Genomic DNA, 24,201 nt, shown 5'->3' with positions numbered 1-24,201 from the left:
AATCCTAATGTTGAATGAAGAATGTAAGTTTTACTGTGTAAATGCTTTTCTGTCAACTGACAGGACTATATTTGAATGATTTCACCTTTTTTTTATTTTGAGGAATTTAGACTACTTTACATTTATTCCAGTAAGCCAAAGACTTTACTGGCAGTCACATTTAGTATAACACAGCCAATTGATCAGATGGTAAATGACATACAGTTTGTGAATTAATAGAACTATTTTCAACGTATATACAAGTAATGTTTTTCCTGGCATTATAAGTAGGAAAGTGAGGGCTCCGACATCACCAAGATTTAGAAGATCCTGTCTTCTTGGCTTTGTATTTCATTATTGCATCGTAGATAAAGTCTCCATGATGTGCTGCAGTTAGATTTTGTAAAAGCCAATAAAGAAAGACGAAGAATCCAATTTTGTGAAATTGCCCATTGATTGTATGTTTCTTTTTGGTTTATTTCAGTACAAAAGAACAAGCCGCCTTTTAACCCAAAACAGCTTTAACTTACTCAATGACTGTCTTGAAAGAATTGAGTTGGAACATCAAAGCTAGATGAAGGATTCTTAATGGCATCATTGAAACTTAAGAATCTGAGTCTGTGGTTTTGGATACCGCTGAGGGATCAACCTCTGAATTTACCACATCAAGGGGAAAAAATACTTTACACAGTCCTTGCATTCAGCTTCGTACCAGAATTTACAAGGTTGTTGTGACTCCAGAATTAATTAAATGTAGGACATCATAATGACGCAGCTCACGGAGTGGTTGTTCTGCAGTGCTAGAGACCCAGGTTCAAACCTGACTTTGGGTGCTGTCTGCGTGGTTTCCACTTTCTTTCTGTGGTCACATGGTTTCCCTCCAGGTGTTCGTTTCGTCCACATCCTATAGGTGCTGGGTCATACCATAAGTTGCACCTAGCTGATGAGAATGTACTTATTAACTTACTTGGACCTTTAGCTCCTAAGTGGAGCATAGACCATCGATGATCTCCTGTCTCCATTGTCCTCTGAAGTCAATGGTATGGTTGGAGTTCATCAATGCTTCTGCAATCCATTGCATCCACTGTACAAGGGATTGGCCTATACAGCTTCACCAGATCCCTGTTGGCTGGCCTTACCCATTTCCATCTCTCAGGACAGGACAGGATAGGGTTGGACTTTGACAGGCTGATGAGAATGTGGAGAGAATAAAAAGTAGGATTAATGTATGGGTGGTTGATACCATGGATTCAATGGGCTGAGGTGTCTCTCACAATGATTGTACATTTGTGGATCAAAATATTCCTTTTATTAGCAATTAATACTATTAACAGAACTTTGGACAATTTACAGAATAGGCATATAATTGGCAAATTAATTTCGCTACTGAGGTATTTCATTTTGGTAAGAACAGTAAAGTCGTATGTTGATTGGAAAATAAGATCTTAATGGAGTTGGGGGGCAAATAACTAAGACTGGTCAAAATAGCCAAAATAGCAAACCAGCTAAAGTTTATTTCAAGATGAAAATATCTAAAAAAAATGAAGATGTTATGGCAAGTCTATTGAACCTTCCATGACCACACATGGAGTTAGGGAGTTCTACTTCCTACATTATACAGAGCTATGCGGGTAAAATAAATTTGCTTCGATAATATCTGATTTGAACCATCAGGAAAGGATGACCTAACATATTGACTTCCCTCTGCAGAATTAGAATCAGATTTATTATCACTGGCTTACATAATGTGAAATGTGTTGTTCTGTGGCAGCAATAGAGTGAAAAGACAAAAAATATATGATAAATTACAAAAATAAGCAAATAGTGCAGAAAGGAATAGCGAGGTAGCAATCATGGGCTCATGAGATGTTCAAAAATCCTATGGCAGTAATCCGGTTTCTCAACTGTTAAGTGTGGCTCTTTGAGCTCCTGTACTCCCTCCCCATAGTAATAACAAGAAGATAGTGACAATCCACCTTGTAGACAGGTTTGGGAAGTGATCAGATGAAGCTCTTTAAAATAATTATGAAGGGTTGTGATAGAGAGAAAGCATTTGCAGAGGAACAAGTGTAAAGACAACACAGGTTTACACTCAGTGGCCACTTTATTAGTACACTTGTTCGTTAATGCAAATATCTAATCGGCCAATCATGCGGCAGCAGTGCATAAAAGCTTGCAGACATGGTCAAGAGGTTCAGTTGTCGTTCAGACCAAAATCAGAATGGGGGAAGAAATGTGATATAAGTGACTTTGACCGTGGCATGATTGTTGGTGCAAGATGGGGTGGTTTGAGTATCTCAGAAACTGCTGATCTTTGGGGATTTTCACACACAACAGAGTTTACAGAGAATGGTTCAAGAAACTAAAAGTATCCAGTGATTGGTAGTTGTGTGGGTGAAAAGGCCTTGTTAATGAGAGAGATCAGAAAAGAATGCCCAGACTGGTGCAAGTTGACAGGAAGGTGACAGTTACTCAAATAATCACACATTACAACATTGGTGTGCAGAAGAGCATCTCCAAACACACAACACATCAAATCTTGAAGTGCATGTGTTGCAGCAACAAAAGACCTTAAAATTGCCCTAAGTGGTCACTTTATTAGGTATGGTTATCTGCAAGAAAGGGAAGGTAAAAGAAACTTGGCTTTCCAGAGAATAATATGAATGTGGAATGTAAGAATGACTTAGATGAACAATATAGATACATTAAGGGATAAGGAGATGAATAAAAGGAAATAGAGAGTTTCACAAATCAAAGAAAAGGAAAGCTGCAGATACTGGAAATCTGAGGCAAAACCAGAAATTCTTGAAAATATCAGATTTTCAGAATCAGAATCAGGTTTAATATCACTGACATTTGTCGTAAAATTTGTTGTTATGAACGGCAGTGCATTGCAACCCGAAATGTTAACTCTGTTTTCTCTCTGAATATGCTGCCTGATCAGTTGAGTGTTTCTAACATTTTCGCTTTCAGAGCTGTACAGACAGAATGATGGAAACAATGGGTGGGGTTTGTGCAGAGGAGAGATATCATGGGCCAAATGCCTGATTCTCATGCTGACCTAAAGAAACAATGCTCTTGTAAATCAATTCATTCTGATCCATTTATTCTGACGATCAATAAACCTTGAAATAATTCCTTCTAATGCTCAGTACAATAATCTGATGCTTTTTTTCTATGCATGATTGCAGTCCTCATCTTAACACCTTGGTAATTTGGTTCCATGAATTTGCTCGACTTCCATTAGGAACACACAGAGGCAGCACTGAGAAAACTTTGTTCAAAATCTTTAAACCATTACTTGTCCCTCCTGAAACACATTTATCCACTTGAGGGCAGCACTGAAAATTGTTGTCAGCTCACTTTTTCCAAGGAACTTTGCCTTTTATTCTTACAATATTAGACTTAATAAAATCAACAGATCTCAGTGCTCATTCACATGATCATGATTCCACAATTACATATGACCCACTCGTCTGCCATCCAAAGGAGTTCATATTTCTATATAAACATTGCCAATGTACCAAGCAATAAACTCATAAGTCACCACCTTCAAATGAACACCACATCCACTTTATTATGCACCTCCTGCACCTAATGAGGAGGCCACTGAATGAACAGTATGTTTGCGGTCTTTTGCTGCTGTGGCTTATCCACTTCAAGGTTTGACGAGTTGTGCGTTCAGAGGTGCTCTTCTCCACACCATTGTTGTAACGCTGTTGTACGAGTTACTGTCGCGTTCCCGTCAGCTTGAAGCAGTCTGGCCATTATCCACTGACCTTTCTCACTAACACAGAGCTGCCACCCACTGGATGTTTTTTTTTTTGTTTTTCACTATAAACTCTAGAGACTGATCTCAGGAGGTCAAGAGTTTCTGAGATACTCAAACTACCCTATCTGGCACCAACAATCATTCCACAGTCAAAGTAGTTGATAATACTTCTTCCCCATTTTGATGTTTAGATTGAATAGCAACTGAACCTTTTGATCATGCCTGCATGAATTGCTGCCACAAGATTGGCTAATTAGATATTTGCATTTATAAACAGATGTACAGGTGTACCTAATAAAGTAGCAACTGAGTATAGATTATATCATTCAGTTGATGGTATTGACCTTGATATAAACGCAAAATAATAGCAAAGATTTGCATTCATATCGGCAGCATTACAGCCACTGAAGTAAGTCCAAGCTAGAGGGTGATAGGTGAAGCCATGTGAAGAAAAAAAGGGATAGGGAAGGAGGGATGAAATGAAAATCTGTACCTCTTCCACCTCTCACAACTCCCAACACACTTTAACCCCCTACCCACTTACTTTCCCCTCACCTGGCTCCACCTAACACATTCTAGCTTGTTCTCCTTCCTCTGGTCCCACCTTCTTATTCTGGCTTCTTCTCTCTTCCTTTCCAGTCCTGATGAAGGATCTCAGCCCAAGACTTTGACTGTTTGCTCCTTTCCATATAGGCTGACTGACCTGCTGAATCCCTCCGGAGTGTGTGCGTATGTGTTACTTTGGATTTCGAGCACCTGCAGTCTCTTTTGTCCATATTACTTCCATGCTAAATATGACATTTGATAAATATAAATGTAACAGTAGAATATTTCAGAGAAGTAAACTGTAGTCCATCTCAGTGCAACTTTATCCACATTTTTTTGCCTGTAAAATCATATCCAGACAGTGTAGCTGTGCGTCATTTACTAGTTTGGCAGAGAACCTGTCAAAGGAACAAAGGGTTCACGTGCCAAGTAAAATAGTTTTAACTCACAAGATGTAAGAAGATGCCATTATGCATCTGTGTTTTGTGCTGACTCAGCCAAGGTGAAAATGAAGAACACCCAGAGGGCCCAGGCACTGCTCATGGGGCAAGAGGAGAGGAAGAAGGTCAGAGTACTATCTATACTAACTAGAACCCCACCTTACCAATGACAAAATAAGGTTTTTATAAATGTTTATGAGTTCTGTTTATCATTGAGTCTCTTATATAAGGGCCAGTGGTAATGTTGCATTTAAAGGCTGTTTGGCCCATCAGCAACCCTTCAAGCAATCCCATTACTTCACTTACTTTCTGATAATCTTTTCTAACTCACATGCTCATCAACTTTCCCCATTTCTCCTGTCACCCATCGATGCCAGTGGACAATTAACCTAGGCTTCTGGGATGTGGGAGGAAACCGGAGCACTCTGAGGAAACCTACACAGACAGCACCTGAGGACAGGGCTGAACCTCAGTTGTTGATGCACCAGTAATACCATCTGTGACTCTCTTGCCACCTTCTGTCAGGAAGTATAAAAGGACCCAGTGTGACAACATCTGGGATATTGTATGCAGTTCTGATCTCCCCACCAGGGAGAATAATGCATAGAGAGGATTATAATCTTAGGAAGGAAATTTCCTTATGAGCATACAGGGACTATTCTCTCTAAACCTTGGGAAAATGAGAGGTTGCTGTATTTCACATAAAAGAAGTTCTCACCTAGAAAATGCAACTTTGATGTTTCACGTAACTGGATTGTCTAGAACTTTGAGTTGTAGCCTCAAGAATAAAGGGTCAGTCATTTATGATGGGGGATGAGTAGAGATGTCCTCAACCAGTGCAGAGAGAATCTCTGGAATCCATTGCCCACAGAACCCATGGAGGCTCATCCACTGAGTAAAGTTAAGACAGAAGTTAATAATTTTTTGGTGAATTATGGGAATCAAGGATTATAAGTTTAGAGCAAGAACTTGACGCTGAGGTAAAAGATTGCCCAAATTTTATTGACTTTCAGAGCAAGAATGAATGATCACATGGCCTACTCAAGTTTCTATTTCTCAAGAACACATGATGCCATTATTATTTATTCTAGGGAAGCTGTGGCATTTCCTACGACATATTTGTAATTGTGATTTGGTTCAAAGTTCCACTAAATATGTTCATCTATGACCTCAGTGCTGGGTACCCCTTGATCCTTAATAAATCACCAGAAGCCCAGCAATTTGTTTTGCTGTTGTTGTTTAAGAAATGGATGGTGAATCAGCATATAGGAGGGAGATTGGAAATCTGGCTGAGTGGTGCCAGAACAACACCCAATGTCAGCAAGACCAAAGAGCCAATTATTGACTTCAGGAGGAGGACACCAGAGGTCATGAGCCAATCCTCATCAGGGGATCAGAGGTGGAGAGGGTCAGCAAATTTAACTTCCTTGCTGGTATCATTTTGGAGGACCTGTCCTGTGCCCAGCACTTAAGTGCAATTAACAAGAAAGCACACAGTGCCTCTACTTCTTTAGGAGATGTTCTTATCACATCTAAAATTTAAACAAACTTCTCTTGATGTGTGGCGAATAGTCTATTGTCTGGCTACATCACAGCCTAGCATGAAGATATTGATGACCTTGAACAGAAAAAAAACCAAAAACAGACCTGTCAATCATGGGTAAAGAACTCCCCACCTGTGATCACATTTTATGAAGCATTGTCACAGGAAAGGAGCATCCATCATCGAAGACCCCATCACCTAAGTCATGCAGCCTTCTCACTGCTGCCATCAGAAAGAAGGTAAAGGAGCCTCAGGACTCACACCACCAGGTTCAGGGATAGAGGGATAACAGTTATTAACCTTCTACTTTCAGGCTATTGAACTAAAGGGGATGACTTCACTTGCCCCATCACTGAAGTGTTCCCACAACCAAGGACTCTTCATCCCATGTTCTTGATATTTATTGGCTGTTTATTTACTATTATTATTTCTTTTTTTTGTATTTACACACGTTGCTGTCTTTTGCACACTGATTGAATGCCCAAGTTGGTGCAGTCTTCCAGTGATTCTATTATGGTTATTATTCTATTATGGATTTATTGAGTATGCCCATGAGAAAACTAATCTCAGGGTTGTATCTGGAGATATATATGTACTTTGATAATAAATTTACTTTGAGCTTTTAACAAAGGACTGGGACAGTTTTGTTTCTTCACATGTAGAACTGAGCATCCATCACATCTGGAATCATATACCTCCCACAATACAACACTCCCTTTTTAATGCAGTGAAGTAGGTCATGCTGGTATGGGAATTGCAAGACGTCGAACTGCAAGTTCTCACAAGAGATTGTGCAGACTACTGAGTGGATCATCAGAGACTCTTCCACTCACTTGGGATATTTATCAGGGACACGCATATGTAGGGACTCCCATCCATCCAACAATCTCTTTCAACCCCTTCCATCAGGCAGGAGGTACCATAGCATTAGAACAAGAACTATTAGGACAGGAAACAGTTTCTTCTCCCAGGCCATGAGACTACTAAGCTCCCTGTCATCAACCAGGCCTCATCACAAGTGAAGCTCCAGTAGGGTAACACGTTTCACTTGTTAACTTGTGTTGTAAATGCACCTTGTTATTTGTTAATTTATCTGTGGCAATATTACTTTTTGTGTTATGTGTGAGTTATATATACTGTGTTGTGTACCTTGGTCAGGAAGAACATTGTTTTGTTTGGTGGTCTGCATGTATATGGATGAATGTCAATAAACTTGAACTTGATGACAGGGTAAATGAGGTTAGATGAGACTAGAACTAGAGGTGATAGGTGAGTGGCGCAATAATTAAAGGGAACCTGATGAGGTACTTCACATAGAGGATGGTGAGAGTGTGGAACAAGCTGCCAGGAGAAGCAGTGAATGTGGGTTGAATTTCAACATTTAAGAGAAATTTCAACATGGGGTACGTGGGATATGGAGGGCTATGGTCCAGGTGCAGATCGATGTGACCAGGCAGAATAATAGTTCAGTACAGACTAGATGGGCCGAAGGTCCTGTTTCTGTGCTTTAGTGCTTTATGATTGTATGACTCTATGATATGACCTAGTCTGTGAGCCACCACTTTCTCAATCAGAGGTGAGAGGCAGGACAGATGGGGCCACAGTATGGAGGTCTACGTGGTTTGATGGGAACTCCAGTTGACATCCCCACTCCCCTCATAGACGTGGACTCTGGAATGATACTTACACTTACACTGAAGAATTTGACGAAGTCCATCTTCTCAGATGAAAAGCTTATCATAGCGGAAGTGGTGCTTTGCTTCTTGGTGCTGGGACAGCTAACCCACTGTTTGCATCACCAGTTTCAATGTTAAACAGGAGAAAAGTCAAGCCTCAGGGATAAAAGGAGATAAAACAGAATAATGTGCAAGTTCTTACATCTAACCTTTTGAAATGTGATGTTAAATAGTATGAAGTTGTATTGGTGTATATTCTCGAGAAAACCAATTTACTATATTGCTCACACTTCCAAAGCTCCATAAATATGCATCAGTAGACTGGAATGCGAACAAAAATATGTTACATTAGAGCAGTTAATGTGTATCAGAAATCTTTAATCTTTGAGAATCAGATAATTTGAATGTCTTGCGTTGCCCCTTACACTGACTGTGCTTCTGCAGATGGTGAATAATGAGATGCCATACTGACCTAATTAGTCGAACAATTGACAGGGTAGCATTTACAGAAGTCAGACTGGTGGGTTGAACTCTGCACTTAATTGAAAAACTACTCCTGGATGTGCTGCTCTGATCATGCCTCCGCCGAGACAGAGGAACGTATGCCCTTTAAAGCACTCTAAACCTCCGTAAGGTAGAGACAGTAAATGCTGAATATCAAATGGTATGTGAAATGCAAGTCATATTTTATAATAGAAAAGATGCTATTTAGATTGGAGGAAGAAGTCTGCTCCTCTGCATTTGTACTTGGCTCTTGCATCTAATCATTCCCATCGAATATTGAAGGGCCGAGATGGAGTAGACATGGAGAGGATGTTTCCAATAGTGGGAGAGACAAGTACCAGAGGACACAGCCTCAGAATACAAGGGAGTCCCTTTAGAACAGAGATGAGGAAGAATTTCTTTAATCAGCACATGGCGAATCTGTGGAATTTTATTTTATTTAGAGATAAAGCACAGAAAACACTGTGAGCACGACTCCCAGCAACCCCTGACTTAACCCTAGCCTAATCACAGGGCAATTTACAGTGGCAAATTAACCTACCAACTGGTATGTCTTTGGACTGTGAGAGGAAACCGGAGCAACCAGAGGAAACCTATACAGTTATGAGGAGAACGTACAAACTCCTTATGGACAGTGGCAGGAATTGAAGCTGGGTCGTTGATACTGTAAAGCGTTGTTCTAACCACTGCACTGCAATGCTGCCCATTGAATTCACTGATACAGATGTATTGGGTATGTTTAAAGTGAATGTTGATAGGCTCTTTGTTAGGAAGGGCGTCAAAAGTTACGGTGAAAAGGCAGGAGAATGGGGTTGAGGGGGATAATAAATCAGCCATGATTGAATAGTGAAGAAAACTTATATCTTATGCCTTATGGTTTTATTCCCTCCACAACTGGATGTTACACACTGCCTTCATCTTCTAAGTGAGCACATCACCGAGAAGAATTGTTTGTGTACTAATTACTTGGGTTAAATTATGCTGAAAAAAGTATCCACTATCCTGCTAATGTTCTCTTCATTAATGTCTAAAATAATTTTCTTTTTGTATATTAGCTAATGCTTTTATATCATTGTTAGTATTAAAAAGAAATTAATACTACACACCACTTATTCTGCTGAACAATGATTTTAATAGCTGTCTTTGCTAATGATAGATTTGAATTATGCTTGACAATGGATGTATAATTTGGTTCAGTGGCAACCTCTTCACCTCTGAAAAGGCTTTAGATTGTATCATCTTTTTCATTGCATTAAAGATGGAGTGCTGCATTGTTACTTACTTACTTGGGCCTTCAGCTCTAAGAGGAGCATAGGCCATTGATGACCTCCTGTCTCCATCATCCAAAGTCAATGGTGTGGTTGGAGTTCATCAATGCTTCTGCAATCCATTGCATCCACTGTACAGGGGAATGGCCTATACAGATTCACCAGAGCCTTGATGACCAGCTTCATCCATTTCCACCTCGCACGATGGGGCATAGGATTGGACTTTGAGAGGCGCTGTATTGTTAGAGATGTCTCTTTTATAAGGGGTGGCATGGTAATGTAATGTTTAACATAACGCTATTGCAACATCAGCTACAAGATTGGTGTTCAATTCCCACCACAGTCTGTAAGGATTTTATTCAAGTTCAAGTTTAAATTTATTGTCATCTGACTGTACATTTAAACAGTACAACCAAAGGAAACAACTTTTCTTTGGACCATGGTGCACCCATTTAACATATATCACACAGCACATGATACATAGTCTCCAAATCCAACACATCATTCTCCACAACTTCTTCCATCTTCAATGGGATCTCACTACCAAACACATCTTTACCTCTCCCTCCCCACTCTCCGATTCCCACAGGGAGCACTCCCTTGTGCCTCCTCACTAATCTTCCTCCTGGCACATCTCCCTGCAATTGACAGAAATGCTACACCTTTCCATTTACCTCCTCCATCACCTCCATTCAGGGCCCCAGTCCATCCACGTCATGCAATACTTCACCTGCAAATCCATCGGGATTCTTTATTGTACCTGGTGCTCCAGATGTGTCCTCCTCTACATTGGAGAGACCTGAAGTAAAATGGGGGGCTGCTTTGACAAGCCAAAGCAGAATTCCCTGGTGACCAACCTTTTTAATTTCTATCCCTATTCCCATTCCGACATTGGCTCCACTTTTGCCTTGATGAGGATGTTTTCAGGGTGGAGGACCAACACCTCACCTTGATGGCATGAGCATCAAATTCTCCTTCTATTAATCTTTCCTCCTTCTCTTCTCTCTTCTTCTATTCCTCACTCTGATCTCTTACCTCTTCTCCTCACCTGCTTATCATCCCCCACCCTTGTGCCCCACTTTCTCCCGTGGTCCACTCTCCTCTCCTATCAGATTCCTTCTTCTCCAGCTTTTTACCTTAACTGTCTTTCGTAGGGTCTGATGCCTTGCAGTTTCTGTACCACACAATGATGCAGCCAGTCAAAATGTTCTCAATGATGCTCCAATAGAGATTTGTTAGAATGGAGGCAGGGAGCCTCAATCTCCTTGAAAAATATAGACACTGCTGTACCTTCTTGACCAATGAGAAGGTATTATGGGTCCAGGTTAAATCGTCCGTTTTGTGCACACCAAGGAACTTTGTGCTCTTCAGTCTCTTCATGACAGAACTGCTTATGTGCAATCGAGAGCTGTTGACCTGCGCCTTCCTGAAGTCCACAATCATTTCTTTTATTTAGTCCGTATTGAGACTCAGGTTGTTGTTCTCACACCATTTGACAAGCCTCTCAGTATGACAACTCATCATTGTTGATGATGAGGCCAACCATGATTCTATCTTCAGCAAACTTGATGGTGCAGTTTGAGCTGGATCTGGCAGTGTAGTCATCAGTCAGCAATGGTCAGTGAAGTACCACACCACACCAACCTAAGCTGATGCGGTCTTTCATTGATTCATAAGAAAATGAATCTCAGGGTTGTATGTGATGACATAAATGTACTTTGATAATAAATTTGCTTTGAACTTTGAACTTTGACCAGCAATGGGCTGAGCGCACAACCCCGAGGGGCACCAGTGCTTAGCGCGATGGAGCTTGAGATGTTACCGACGTTTGAACTGGGTTCTCTCCATAAAGAAATCCAAGATCCAGTTTCAAAGAAGGGTGTTGAGACCCGATAAGGACAGATCACCCTCCAGCATCTGAGGGATGACTGTGCAAAACATCTAAGTGAAGCTGATGAACCCCACAGGTGTATGAGGCATCGTTTTCCACATGGACCAGGATGGAGAAGAGGACCGAGGCAATGGCATCATCAGTGGATTAGTCTGAGTTGTAGGTGAACTGGAGTGGGTCTGACATAGCTGGAAGTTGGGATTTTATACAAACTGTTACCAGCACGCTAAGCATTTCAGGATTTGGAAAGTCAGTGTCACTGGGTGGTAATCGTTCAGACCAGTTACTGTCACTCTCTTGGGAATCAGAATGAAGGTGGCTGCCTTGAAGCCTGCAAGGAGAGAGAAATGTTTCAAAGAGACACTAAAAATGTTCATTAAGACCTCCATTAGCTGGGCTGCACAATCTCTCTGCACCTGACCAGGCATGTTGTCCGACCCTGCAGCTTTGCACAGGTTTACCCCGGCTAGGATCCGCCTCACTTCGGCTGTGGCCTGACAGGGTGCTAGTCCTCAATGTCACATCATTCGTTGCATCAAATCGTGCAGAGAAGGCATTCAGCTCATCAAGAAGGGACGTGCAGCTGTCACTCGAGTGTGGGCTAGACTTCTAATTTGTTACGATTTACACACACCACATATTCCTGATGTCATAAAGCCATCTGCAAATTTTGTGTGAACTTCCTGACGGCATGGGACACCTATTGCTGATGTCCTGTCACCCGATCCTTACACAGCATCTTGATCTGCATGAAGCTCTACAGTGTGACGATCATAGTTAGCCGCCTCCCTGAATTGCTCCAATCTGTGTTTTGAAACAGTCCTGCAGCGCTGAGGTGGCTGGTCCCCATGTCCCTGTGAACTGGTTTGAGTGGTTTAACCAGTGCTCTGTATGCAAAATGGATACGTGGTCTGTACCCGACTAAACCAGGTCTAACATATTCTCTCCACCAGTTACAAAGTTGGCATGCTGGCAGAACTTTAGCAGGACTCTTTTTAAATTGGCTTGATTGAAGTCACCAGCAGCAATGGAGACACCATCAAAGTGCGAAGCTTTGAGGTCACAAACGGTGCCGTAGAGCTCCTGCAGCACTTCCCCAGCACTAGCGTGGGGTTGGGGGACAAAGTAAACCGCAAGAATTACAATGGCGGTGCACTCCCTAGGTAAGTAGAAAGGCCCGCACTTCACCTTTAAAAACTCTATCAGCCGTGAGCAGTGGGCCGGTACTACCAAGGAGTTCACAGACCAGTTTTATTGAAATGGTCACCTCCACGGCACTTTCCAGAGGTCACAGCATTTCTGTCCACCCAGAAGGAAATTACCCCTTCTAGCTGGATGTCTGAGTCTGGACTGGTGTCCTGAAGCCACGGTTCTGTCAGGACCAGTGAAAGTCAGGACCTTCAGCTCCCGCTGGTTCAAACACTGATGTAGGTAATCCAGCTTATTTTTCAGCAATCATACATTAGTGTGGAGAATCATCAGGAGCGTGGTCCTGCAGGGATTCGCTTTAAGTCTCAATCAAGTACGGGTGCACTTACTGCACTTCTGCATCCCCCTCACATTCCACTTCCCCAAGGAGGTGTACTAGGCCCCGAAGAAAGTCCCCGCTCCACATCTTACATCGTATTTGCACACCACCTTCGTTATCCCACTCACTAGGGAGGTAGACTTGCAAATTTTAGTGCTCTTTGAGTTCAGCAGTATTTTTACATCATAGGAAAGACCGACAGACAAGAAATGTCACTGTTGATTGGAGCTGGAGAGGCTCACCGCCATCTTGCGTGTTCTCCCTGTGACCATCTGGGTGCCGCACTTTCCTGCCACATTCCAAAGATGTACAGGTTAGAATTAGTAAATTGTGGAAATGCTACGTCGATGTTGGAAGCTTGGCAATACTTGCACTATCATCGTTGAATTAGTTAGACACTAATGACACATTTCACTATATGGTTCAATGTACATGTGACAAATAAAGTGAATATTTAAATCTTTTAATTCTCTTTCTTTCAGGTGCAATGGATGTTAAAAGCCCCTGGCACCTTATTGTCCTGTTCTTTGATCAGGATTCATCTATGAAACAACATGATCAAAACAAACTGAGGTTCGTTGATCATCTATTTTATTGCTATTTGTTGAACTTGCTGTGTCCAAATTGGCATCTATGTTTAGCCTACATAAAACTATTAGTGGACTCAAAAATTATCCATTGTTTGTGAAATTCATCAAAAGTGAGGTTCAAGCTCAAGTTTATAGTCATTAACATTACACATGTATACAGCTAAAGGAAGCAATGTTCTTTTGGGACCAGGGTGCAAAACGCAGTACATATATTCAGTACAGCACATACAATAAAACTAATAGAATAATTTTAACACTTAATAAAAAATAGTCTGTAGATGTACAATTTGACATCAAGTGCACATAGGACATGTAGTTAAATATAATGCAGGACATACCGTCTGATTGCAAGTGCTATGTGCTGCATGCTAGTCTGACTGTATATACCACGTTTAGCCCTTTTGCCCTGGAGGACCACTCTTTCGTTTAGCTGTATACATGTGACTGACTGAATGACAATTAAACTTGAACTTGCTACTGGCACTGTCATAAATAATATGTACTGGGTGGTATCAAAGGGTTCAGAAGTCTCACGATCACAGAGCAGGCACTGTCTCCAAGCGGAAGCCATTGATGTCTAATAGGAAGTGGTCAGCCTGCACCTTCCTGAAGTCCACAATCACCTCTTTAGTTTTGTCCATGCTGTGGCCGTTGTACAAATGTGGACCTAAAAGGCACACCCCAAATTCGATGTAGCTGTTTCAGACAAATTAGTGCTTCATCGATCACATATCCACCCAAAGCAATGATCAAGTTGAACGCTTTGAGTTGGAACAACTCTAGTTCCTGAGCTGATTATAAGTGAGGTCAGGGTGTCTGGAAGCATTGTTTATTATCTCTGATGAGCTGGTCAGCAGTGTACAAATTATCTGTCATTGGTAGTCAATGAATCAATGATAGTTCTCTGCAGCCAGCAATGAAAATCAGTTGGAGTGCCCGCAAATCTGTGAGGCATAAGGAGATCAAGAACGCAAGAAGAAGCCACAAAGACAAAATTAATCACTGCAGCTAGTCTGATTGACCTAATGCTGAATGCATTCCCAGTGAGTTCCCAATAGAAGAACATCAAAGAGTAAATGATCAGCAGGAATCAATGGGTTATTCAGTAGGTTGGAAGGCTATAATTAATCTGATGCTACAGAGTTTGGTGCTGGAGCTACCTGAAATTAACTGTTTATCTTTTATATTTTTATTTGTATTTATTTAGAGACAGAACACGGAACAGGCGCTTCTGGCCCAATGAACTGCACCGCCCAGCAACCCACTCATTGAACATTGACCTAATCACAGGACAGTTCACTATGACCAATTAGCATACTAACTGGTACATCTTTGTCCTGTGCAAGGAAACCAGAGCACCTGGAGGAACTGCATGTGGTTCATTGGGGGAACCACACTGGGGGGCACTGGACTTGAACTCCAGATTCCAGAATGCTCCCAGCTGTTAATAATTACACTACCAACTGCCTCCTGGCCGTTGTGTACTTCCAGTAAATTTTATTTTATTCCAGCAGTGGTTTCCTTTCCTACTGTACTGTGCTTCTGTCTGACAGTCAAACATTTACATACCACAATTATTTTTGAAAGAGATGTCGACTTCACACCCATAGAGTGAATGGCTCCACATTCAATGTTGGACCCAAAGTAAGAGTTAATCCTCTTGAAATTGATCTTCAAACTAAAATTACCATCTTCAATGTACTTTGGAAATAATAGAATTTAGAGGTAGTATTTGACACAAACTCCGTGGGCTATTCCTATGCTATACTGTTCCTAATAAAGAGGCCACTGAGTGTATGATTGTGATTTTCAGACCATCCACTTTAAGTTCGACATGTGCATTCAGAAATATTCTTCTGCACATCACTGTTGTAGCGTATGGTTAATTGAGTTACTAAAGCCTTCCAGTCAGGTTGAACCAGTTTGGCCATTCTACTCAGAACCCTCCCACTAAGAAGGCATTTTCACTCATAGAACTGCTACTCACTGGATAGTTTTTTTTTTCGCTTTTCACACTGTTCTCCCAGGAGATACTTAAACCACCCCATCTGAGACCAATAATGATTCCATGATCAAAGTTACTTAGGTCCCATTTCTTCCCCATTCTGATGTTTGATCTAAACAACAACTGAACCTCTTGACCATGTCTGCATGCTTTTATGCATCGAGTTGCCACATGATTGGCTGATTAGTTGTTTGCATTAACGAGCAGGTGTACCTACTAAAGGGGCTACTGAGTTACATGTTAGTTTTAGGGGACACAATGACAACAAGAATTGTTCTTCCAACAAATGTCAAAAACAATGACCTGCCTGAATTAAATTTAAAATCTAGTTCATGCTAACATTCAAAACGTTTCATTATTCTTTTGTTAGATAGCAAGGGAAGCATTTTTAAATTGCAATTTAACACCAATAGCGTAGTCTAAAGATGAACCAAATTAGAGCGGCTTATGTTACACTTACAACCGTGAAAGAGATGTAGATCAATTTGTAAAAAAGCACTAATTATATATTCTTATCATGCAATCTTATCTCTGTATCATATTGATGTTATGAATCTTAGCTTCCTCCTGGGCAAAAATAAATTATTGTTGGCTGCACTTGGTGAATGTTGCTTTATTGAATCACAAGACCAATGAAATAACTTAAATATTCTTATCCTTTCTCCCAACCTTGGAGGAGGTTTTGCCCATTGAGCCTATGCTTGCTCTCATAGCAATCCCATCACTCTCATTCCCCCACTCGTAATGAAGTTGTGCGACATCAGAACTACCAGTGTTCCATCCTGTGAAAGTGTATAAATTGCTTGTGATATATATAACTGATGGCTAAGAATGCAGGCAGCAAGGTCAGTTGGTTTCAAGATGTCCAAGGACAGAGTGGAACACATATCAGTTGGGAGGTTGGGTGGATCTTGAGGTAATGTACTTTGGGAAGTCAAATTCGGGTAGAAAATATAGGATAAGTAGAAAAGACCTCAGAGGCATTGAAATGCAGGGAGACCTTGGAGTACAAATTGATAAGGAACAGAACTGACCAGTCTAGTGAAAAAGGCATTTGTTGTGCTTGCCTTTACAGCTAAGGCATTAAGTTTAAGGTTTTGGGGTGTCACGTTGTAAATGGACATTGAACAGAGTATCGTGTACTGCTCAGGTCACCACTCTGCATGAGGTAGTAACGGAGAGAGTGCAGAAGAAAGCCACCAGCTTCACTTACAGGTAGAGATTGCATAGCTTGTGGTTACCCCACTGGACCCTGAGAAGCTGAGGGAGGTTTATAAAATTTTGAAGGGCATCAATACGATTGATGCCAATCTTTTTGTTGGGAAAGAGAACTCTGGAAAGAGAGGGCACAGACTCAAGGTGAGAGGGGGAAATTTAAAGGAGAGTCTCACGGGCAGGTTTTTATAGACAATAGACAATAGGTGCAGAAGTAGATCATTCGGCCCTTCAAGCCTGCTCCGCCATTTTGAGATCATGGCTGATCAACTACTATCAATACCCGGTTCCTGCCTTGTCCCCATATCCCTTGATTCCCCTATCCATAAGAGTCCTATCTAGCTCCTTCTTGAAAGCATCCAGAAAATTGGCCTCCACTACCTTCCAAGGCAATGCATTCCAGACCCCCACAACTCTCTGGGAGAAGAAGTTTTTCCTTAACTCTGTCCTAAATGACCTACCCCTTATTCTCAAACCATGCCCTCTGGTACTGGACTCTCCCAGCATCTGGAACATATTTCCTGCCTCTATCTTGTTCAATCCCTTAATAATCTTATATGTTTCAATCAGATCCCCTCTCAACCTCCTTAATTCCAGTGTGTACAAGCCCAGTCTCTCTAACCTCTCTGCGTAAGACAGTCCAGACATCCCAGGAATTAACCTCATGAATCTACGCTCCGCTTCCTCTACAGCCAGGATGTCCTTCCTTAACCCTGGAGACCAAAACTGTCCACAATACTCCAGGTGTGGTCTCACCAGGGCTCTGTACAAATGCAAGAGGATTTCCTTGCTCTTGTACTCAATTCCCTTTGTAATAAAGGCTAACATTCCATTAGCCTTCTTCACTGCCTGCTGCACTTGCTCATTCACCTTCAGTGACTGATGAACAAGGACTCCTAGATCTCTTTGTATTTTTCCCTTACCTAACTCTACACCATTCAGATAATAATCCGCCTTCCTGTTCTTACCCCCAAAGTGGATAACCTCACACATATTCACATTAAACGTCATCTGCCCAGTATCTGCCCACTCACCCAGCCTATCCAAGTCACCCTGAATTCTCCTAACATCCTCATCACATGTCACACTGCCACCCAGCTTAGTATCATCAGCAAATTTGCTGATGTTATTTTCAATGCCTTCATCCAAATCTTTGACGTAAATTGTAAATAGCTGTGGTCCCAATACCGAGCCCTGTGGCACCCCACTAGTCATCACCTGCCATTCCGAGAAACACCCATTCACCACTACCCTTTGCTTTCTATCTGCCAACCAGTTTTCTAACCATGTCAATGCCTTCCCCCCGATGCCCTGAGCTTTGATTTTACCCACCAATCTCCTATGTGGGACCTTATCAAATGCCTTCCGAAAATTCAGGTACACTACATCCACTGGATCTCCCCCGTCTAACTTCCTGGTTACATCCTCGAAAAGCTCCAACAGATTAGTCAAGCATGATTTACCTTTGGTAAATCCATGCTGGCTCGGCCCAATCCTATCACTGCTATCTAGATATGCCTTCAGTCCCATTAGTCTTCTCATCACCGTTTCCTTCCTAATGTCAATCTGTTTCATTTCTTCTGTTGCCCTATGTCCTTGGCCCATCCATACATCTGGGAGATTGCTTGTGTCTTCCTTAGTGAAAACAGTTCTATAGTACTCATTAAATTCTTCTGCCATTTCTCTGTTTCCCATAACAATTTCACCCAATTCATTCTTCAAGGGCCCAACATTGTTCTTAACTATCTTCTTTCTCTTCACATACCTAAAAAAGCTTTTGCTATCTTCCTTTATATTCCTGGCTAGCTTGCGTTCGTACCTCACAAAGAGAATGGTAAATATTGGGAATGAGGTAAAATCACAACTTGTAAAGGGTATTTGAACAAATACATAGATGGGAAAGAAGTAGAAGGACACAGGTCTAAAGCAAGCAGATGAGAATAGCATTGACAGGCACCATGGTCGTTAGGGATAAAATGAACCACATTGTCCATTTTTCTTCCTTCCTCTCCCTATCACCCTGTGGTAAACTATGTATACCTGTCTGGACATGCCCCCCTCTGCTGACTGCTCCTGTGCCTCCTCCCACAGACCCCTGTATAAAGGCGATTAAGGGCACTGCTCCTCCCTCAGTCTTCAACATGGTCGTGCTCCCTTTTTCGCTGTTAATAAAAGCCTATCATTCACTTTCAATCTCCTAGATGGTGCATCACACCCCTCCTCACCTGGATCCACCTATCACTCGCGAAATGCTGATTGCTTATTTCCCTCCACAGATGCTGGAGCTCCCCCAGCCTCCTGTTTGTTGCTCCAGGCACTAGCATCTGCAGCCTCTTGTTTCTCCATAACCTTTTATTGTTCACATCAGCTCTTTACACCCCGAGATGTTCACCACTAATCTTCCCCACTGACAACCAGACAGAACTGCCCAGACACACTCAAGCTACAGAAATGACTCCAGTGCACAGTAACGACAAGCACTTGGGAGCAACTCCTTTGAGCTCATCCGCAGAAGCAGCTTAATTTCTACCTTTGATGTCTCTTTTTTCCTTTTCAGGGTGGATGGGGTTCTGTCGGACACCCTGACCTGAAGTTACAATCAGACTTCAGTTCTTTGTGTTGGTGGGACCTGCTCCTGGGGGCTCATGATCGGCCACTTTTCGAAATCGCAAGACCACGGCCTAGAAAACGAGCATGCCTGCGGGGTTCTGGGGCTTGGTGGTCCTGTGGGCAAACCAACCCTATGAAGGTTTTGTCGACTGAAGCCACAGGGAAGGAGGTACAGGAGCCTTAGTTCTCTCACCATCAGGTAGTTATTAGGATCCTGAATCAGTGTGGATAACTTCAGTGTGAACTTCATCATCCTGGAGAAAATGGAACATTGAAACAGTGGATCAGCTGTCAGGGGCTCTGTACTCAGTGAATCGCGTGCTCTCTCTCACTCCCTATCTCGTTGGTGGGGGAGAGTTTGTTACCGATGTGGCAGAGATTTTCATCACAAATCAGTGAATTCTTTTGTTATGTCGCCCTGTCACTGTGAAAAGGTAACACCTCTCTGTCCCTTTATTGGGGGGGGGGGGGTGGAGAGAGAGAGAGAGAGAGAGAGAGAGAGAGAGAGAGACTGTGGTATGTCAAATTGTCGGGGTGAAAGATTATTTTTTGTGTCCTGTAGATCATGGTCTTTCTTGGTGGCTTTGCAGCTGCTTGCTTGGTGGGTGGGGGGTGCTGATGCTTTTTTTGGGAGGGAGAGAGTTGTTGCTTTGCTGCTGCTTCTGTGTGGGAGGGGGAGTAGGGGGCTTCGGGGTTCTAACATTTTTTCTGCCGATCGTTCTTTGGAGCACTCTTCTGTCTTCGTGGTGCTCTGCAAAGAACAATATTTTCATAATGTATATTGTATATATTCCTCTGATATTAAATGGAACGATTGAACTATTGGGTTCCAGGTCAGCTAGGGAACCCCGATGAGGTAGAAAACAAAATGGGTTCCAGCCTCCTTCTGGAAAGGTTGCTGCACCTTGGGCCTGCATCACTGACTTCCACTAATCTTCAATCTCATTATTCCCCTGTACTGATGCTGGACGGCCCTCCTCAGGCACCCTGACATTAAGTTTCAAGCAAATATATTCTCAAGGTACATGTACATCAACGTATACTACCCTGAGATTCATTTTCTTGCAGGCATTCACAGTAGAATGGAGGGAAACAAAAGAATCGATGAAAAACTACACACAAAAGCTAACAACCAAAGGGCAAAAGGAGACAATTTATGCAAATAAAAAGTACTAAATTAATTGATAGGAAAATCACTAAATAAATAAATAAACAATACCAAGAACATGAATTGTAGAGTTCTTAAGAGTGAGTCCACAGGTATTTGGATCAGTTCATAGCTGAGGTGAGTGAAGTTATCCACACTGGTTCAGGAGCCTAATTAACACCTGATAATGAGAGTACTAAAGCTCCAGTAACTCTTTCCCTACGGCAGCAGCAAGCAGAGACCGTGGCCTGGATTAGACTATACTAAATTTCCTATACGTTCCTTGATCACTTTTAAAACTGATTCCAGCTTTGTCTCAGCTTTTCAGACACATGGACATGTTGAGATCACTTGCTGGGAACTCTCCACATCTCAGTGGATCATAGTACCACAATAATAAAAATAACACATAACCATTAGATGAAAAGTGACGTTATTCTGGTTAATTTTATTGAGATTGATCGTGCCAAGACTCTCCTGGGTGCCTCTGATACACTGACAAATGGATTACCAGAAAATGTCCACATTGGCAATAATCCGTGAATTATTGGCAATTATCTACAGACGCTTCTCAACCCACTGAGTTGCTGCAGCAGATTTTTTGTTGCAACAACTAAAATGACTATGTTTTCATCCACGTCAAAATACTAATTATACACTCAAAATGTCACTTCCCATCTTTTTGCCTTCCGAACACTGCAGCTCCACGCTGAAAGACTTTTAGGAACAGCTTTCTCCCCTCTGCTATCAGGTTTCTGAACAGTCTATGAACCCATGAACATTGCCTGATTATTCCTCTTTCTTCTTTGCTCTTTAATTATATTTTGTCATTTATACTCATTTTTATGTCTTTGCACTATACTGGGGGGGGGGGGGCAAGAAAACAAATTCCGCGTCATATGAGTCAGCGACAATAAATTGTATTGTGAGCTCTTGCTCTGAAATGTCTTCCACAAATTAATTTTCTACAGCAATTTTGCCAGTCATAATTTCCAATTTTTATGTTGTTTCAGGAATGGCTCAGATAGGCACACCTGTGCCATTTGTAGGGCTTCTTTCTCGTCAGTAAGTTTCACAAGCAGCAGGATCACCCTTGACAAATATTACATCTAGCACCCAGGAATAGTGAGTAGCAGCAGAGAAACATTGTCTATTAAGAGCAATTTGAAACTAGCTACAGATGCTCTAGGCCAGGGGTTCTAACCTTTTTATGCCATGGACTCCTACCAGAGGGCTTTCTGAATGCCAGGCTGGGAACCCCTGCTCTAGGGAATTGAGTTCAAGAGCCGTAACATAATGATACAGTTCTATACACTCAGTGGCATCTTTATTAGCTACACCTGTACACCTGCTCATTAATGCAAATATCTAACCAGCCAATCACGTGACAGCTGCTCAAAGCATTAAAGCATGCAGACATGGTCAAGAGGTTCAGTTGTTGTTCAGACCAATCATCAGAATGGGGAAGAAGTGTGATCTAAATTGCTTTCATCATGGAATCATGGTTGGCTTGAGGACCTCAGAAACTGCTGATCTCCTAGGAGTTCTCACACAAAACAGTCTCTAGAGTTAGTGAGCAGCAGTTCTGTGAGCAAAAATGCCTTAAAAGGACACTTTATTAGGTACAACTGTACACCTGCTCCTTAATGCAAATATTGTGCCTATAAAAATTATTCATCTCCGCTCCCCTCCCCCACTGAAAGGTGTCATATTTTATTGTTTTACAGCGTTGATTCACAGTGGATTTAATTTGGCTTTTTTTGACAGTGATCACCAGAAAAGACTCTTTTGTGTCTAAGTGAAAACAGATCTCTCCGAAGTGATCTAAATTAATAACAAATATGGCACAGCTGTAAATCTGCCTAGAACAGCCGTCCTCAAAAACTGAGTGATCATGCAAGAAGGCGACTAGTGAGGGAGGACACCAAGAGACCTATGACAACTCTGGAAGAGTTACAAGCTTCAGTGGCTGAGATGGGAGTCTGCGCATACAACTGTTGCCTGGGTGCTTCACCAGTCACAGTTTTATGGGAGAGTGGCAAAGAGAAAGCCACCATTGAAAACTCACATGAAATCTCAGCTAGAGTTTGGCAGAAGGCGTGTTGGAGACTCTGGTCAGCTGGAAGAAGGTTCTATGGTCTAATGAGACAAAAAGTGAGCTTTTTGGCCATCAGACTGAATCACACATCATGAAAAACACACTATTCCTACCATGAAGCATGGTGGGGGTTACATCATGCTGTGGGAATTCTTCACTGTAGCAGGCCCTGGAAGGTTTGTGAAGGTAGAGGGTAAGATGAATGCAGCAAAATACAGTGAAATCCTGGAGAAAAACCTGATGCAGTCTGCAAGAGAACTGCGATTTGGGAGAAGATTTGTTTTCCAGCAAGACAATGACCACAAGCAATAAACTTCCAAGGGCCTATATCTCAAAAAGGATGTATTATCATTGGAGATCGTCCAGATGAGGTTCACAAGGATGCTTCGAGGAATGAAGGGGTTAACATATGAGGAGCGTTTGGCAGCTTTGGGCTTGTACTTACTGGAATTTAGAAGAATGTGGGTGGATCTCATTGAATCCTACCAAATGTTGAAAGGACTAGATCGGATGGATGTGGAGAGGATGTTTCCTATGGTGAGGGTATCCAGAACTAGAGGGCACAGCCTCAAAACTAAAGGGCAACCCTTTAGAACAGGTGAGGAGGATTTGTTTTAGCCAGAGGGTAGTAAATGTGGAATTCTCTGCCACAGGCTGCGGTGGAGGCCAAGTCAGTGCGTATATTTAAGGTTGAATTTGATTGTTTCCAGATTGGTCAGGGCATCAAAGGATATTGCAAGAAGACAAACATATGGGGATCAGCCATGATGGAATGGCAGAGAAGACTTGATGGGTTGAATTGCCTAATTTTGCTCCTATGCCTTGTGGTCTTATAAAGGGGTGAATATTTTTTAAAGGCACTGTATCTAATCAGCCAATCACATGGCAGAAACTCAATGCATTAAAGCATGCATACAAGGTCAAGCAGTTCATCAGAATGGGGAAGAAATGTGATCTAAATGACTTTGACTGTGGAATGATCTTTGGTGCTAGACAAGGTGGTATGAATATCTCTGAAACCACTTATCTCCTTGGGTTTTCATGCATAACAGTCTCTTACTCTTACAGAAAGAGTTTACAGAGAATGGTGTGAAAAACAAAGAACAACCATCAAACAGCAGTTCTTTGGATAAAAATGCCTTGTTAATGAGAGAGGTCAGAGGAGAATGGTCAGATTGGTTCAAGCTGACAGGAAGGTGACAGTAACTCAATTAGACACGCATTACAACAATGCTGTGCAGAAGAGCATCTCTGAATGCACAACACATTGAACCTTGAAGTGCATTGGGCTACAGGAGCAGGAGACCAGTAACGTCAGAACATCAGAACAAGGCCGACATCAGAACAGCTTTCAAAACGGTGTACCCTCACAAGCTGTCAGGCCCGCAT

The 24,201-nt window shown here is 42.0% G+C and overlaps 2 long non-coding RNA genes across 2 annotated transcripts; one reads left to right on the top strand and one right to left on the bottom strand.

Moving 5' to 3' along the window:
• Positions 1-248: 248 nt before the first annotated feature.
• LOC132379245 (uncharacterized) lies at positions 249-8,385 on the bottom strand. Its single transcript, XR_009507341.1, has 3 exons — positions 7,968-8,385; positions 5,456-5,628; positions 249-1,167 (listed from the first exon to the last, which is right to left on the bottom strand). It is a non-coding gene; the product is annotated as an uncharacterized LOC132379245 (long non-coding RNA).
• Positions 8,386-8,489: 104 nt separating this feature from the next.
• Positions 8,490-16,333, top strand: LOC132379244 (uncharacterized). Its single transcript, XR_009507340.1, has 3 exons — positions 8,490-8,620; positions 13,630-13,720; positions 14,945-16,333. It is a non-coding gene; the product is annotated as an uncharacterized LOC132379244 (long non-coding RNA).
• The last annotated feature ends 7,868 nt before the right edge of the window (positions 16,334-24,201 follow it).

This window comes from Hypanus sabinus, chromosome 21 (assembly GCF_030144855.1).
Source record: "Hypanus sabinus isolate sHypSab1 chromosome 21, sHypSab1.hap1, whole genome shotgun sequence".
NCBI lineage: Eukaryota > Metazoa > Chordata > Chondrichthyes > Myliobatiformes > Dasyatidae > Hypanus > Hypanus sabinus.
Note: the sequence above shows the minus strand (reverse complement) of the source record. Positions and strands in the feature narration are given on the sequence as shown.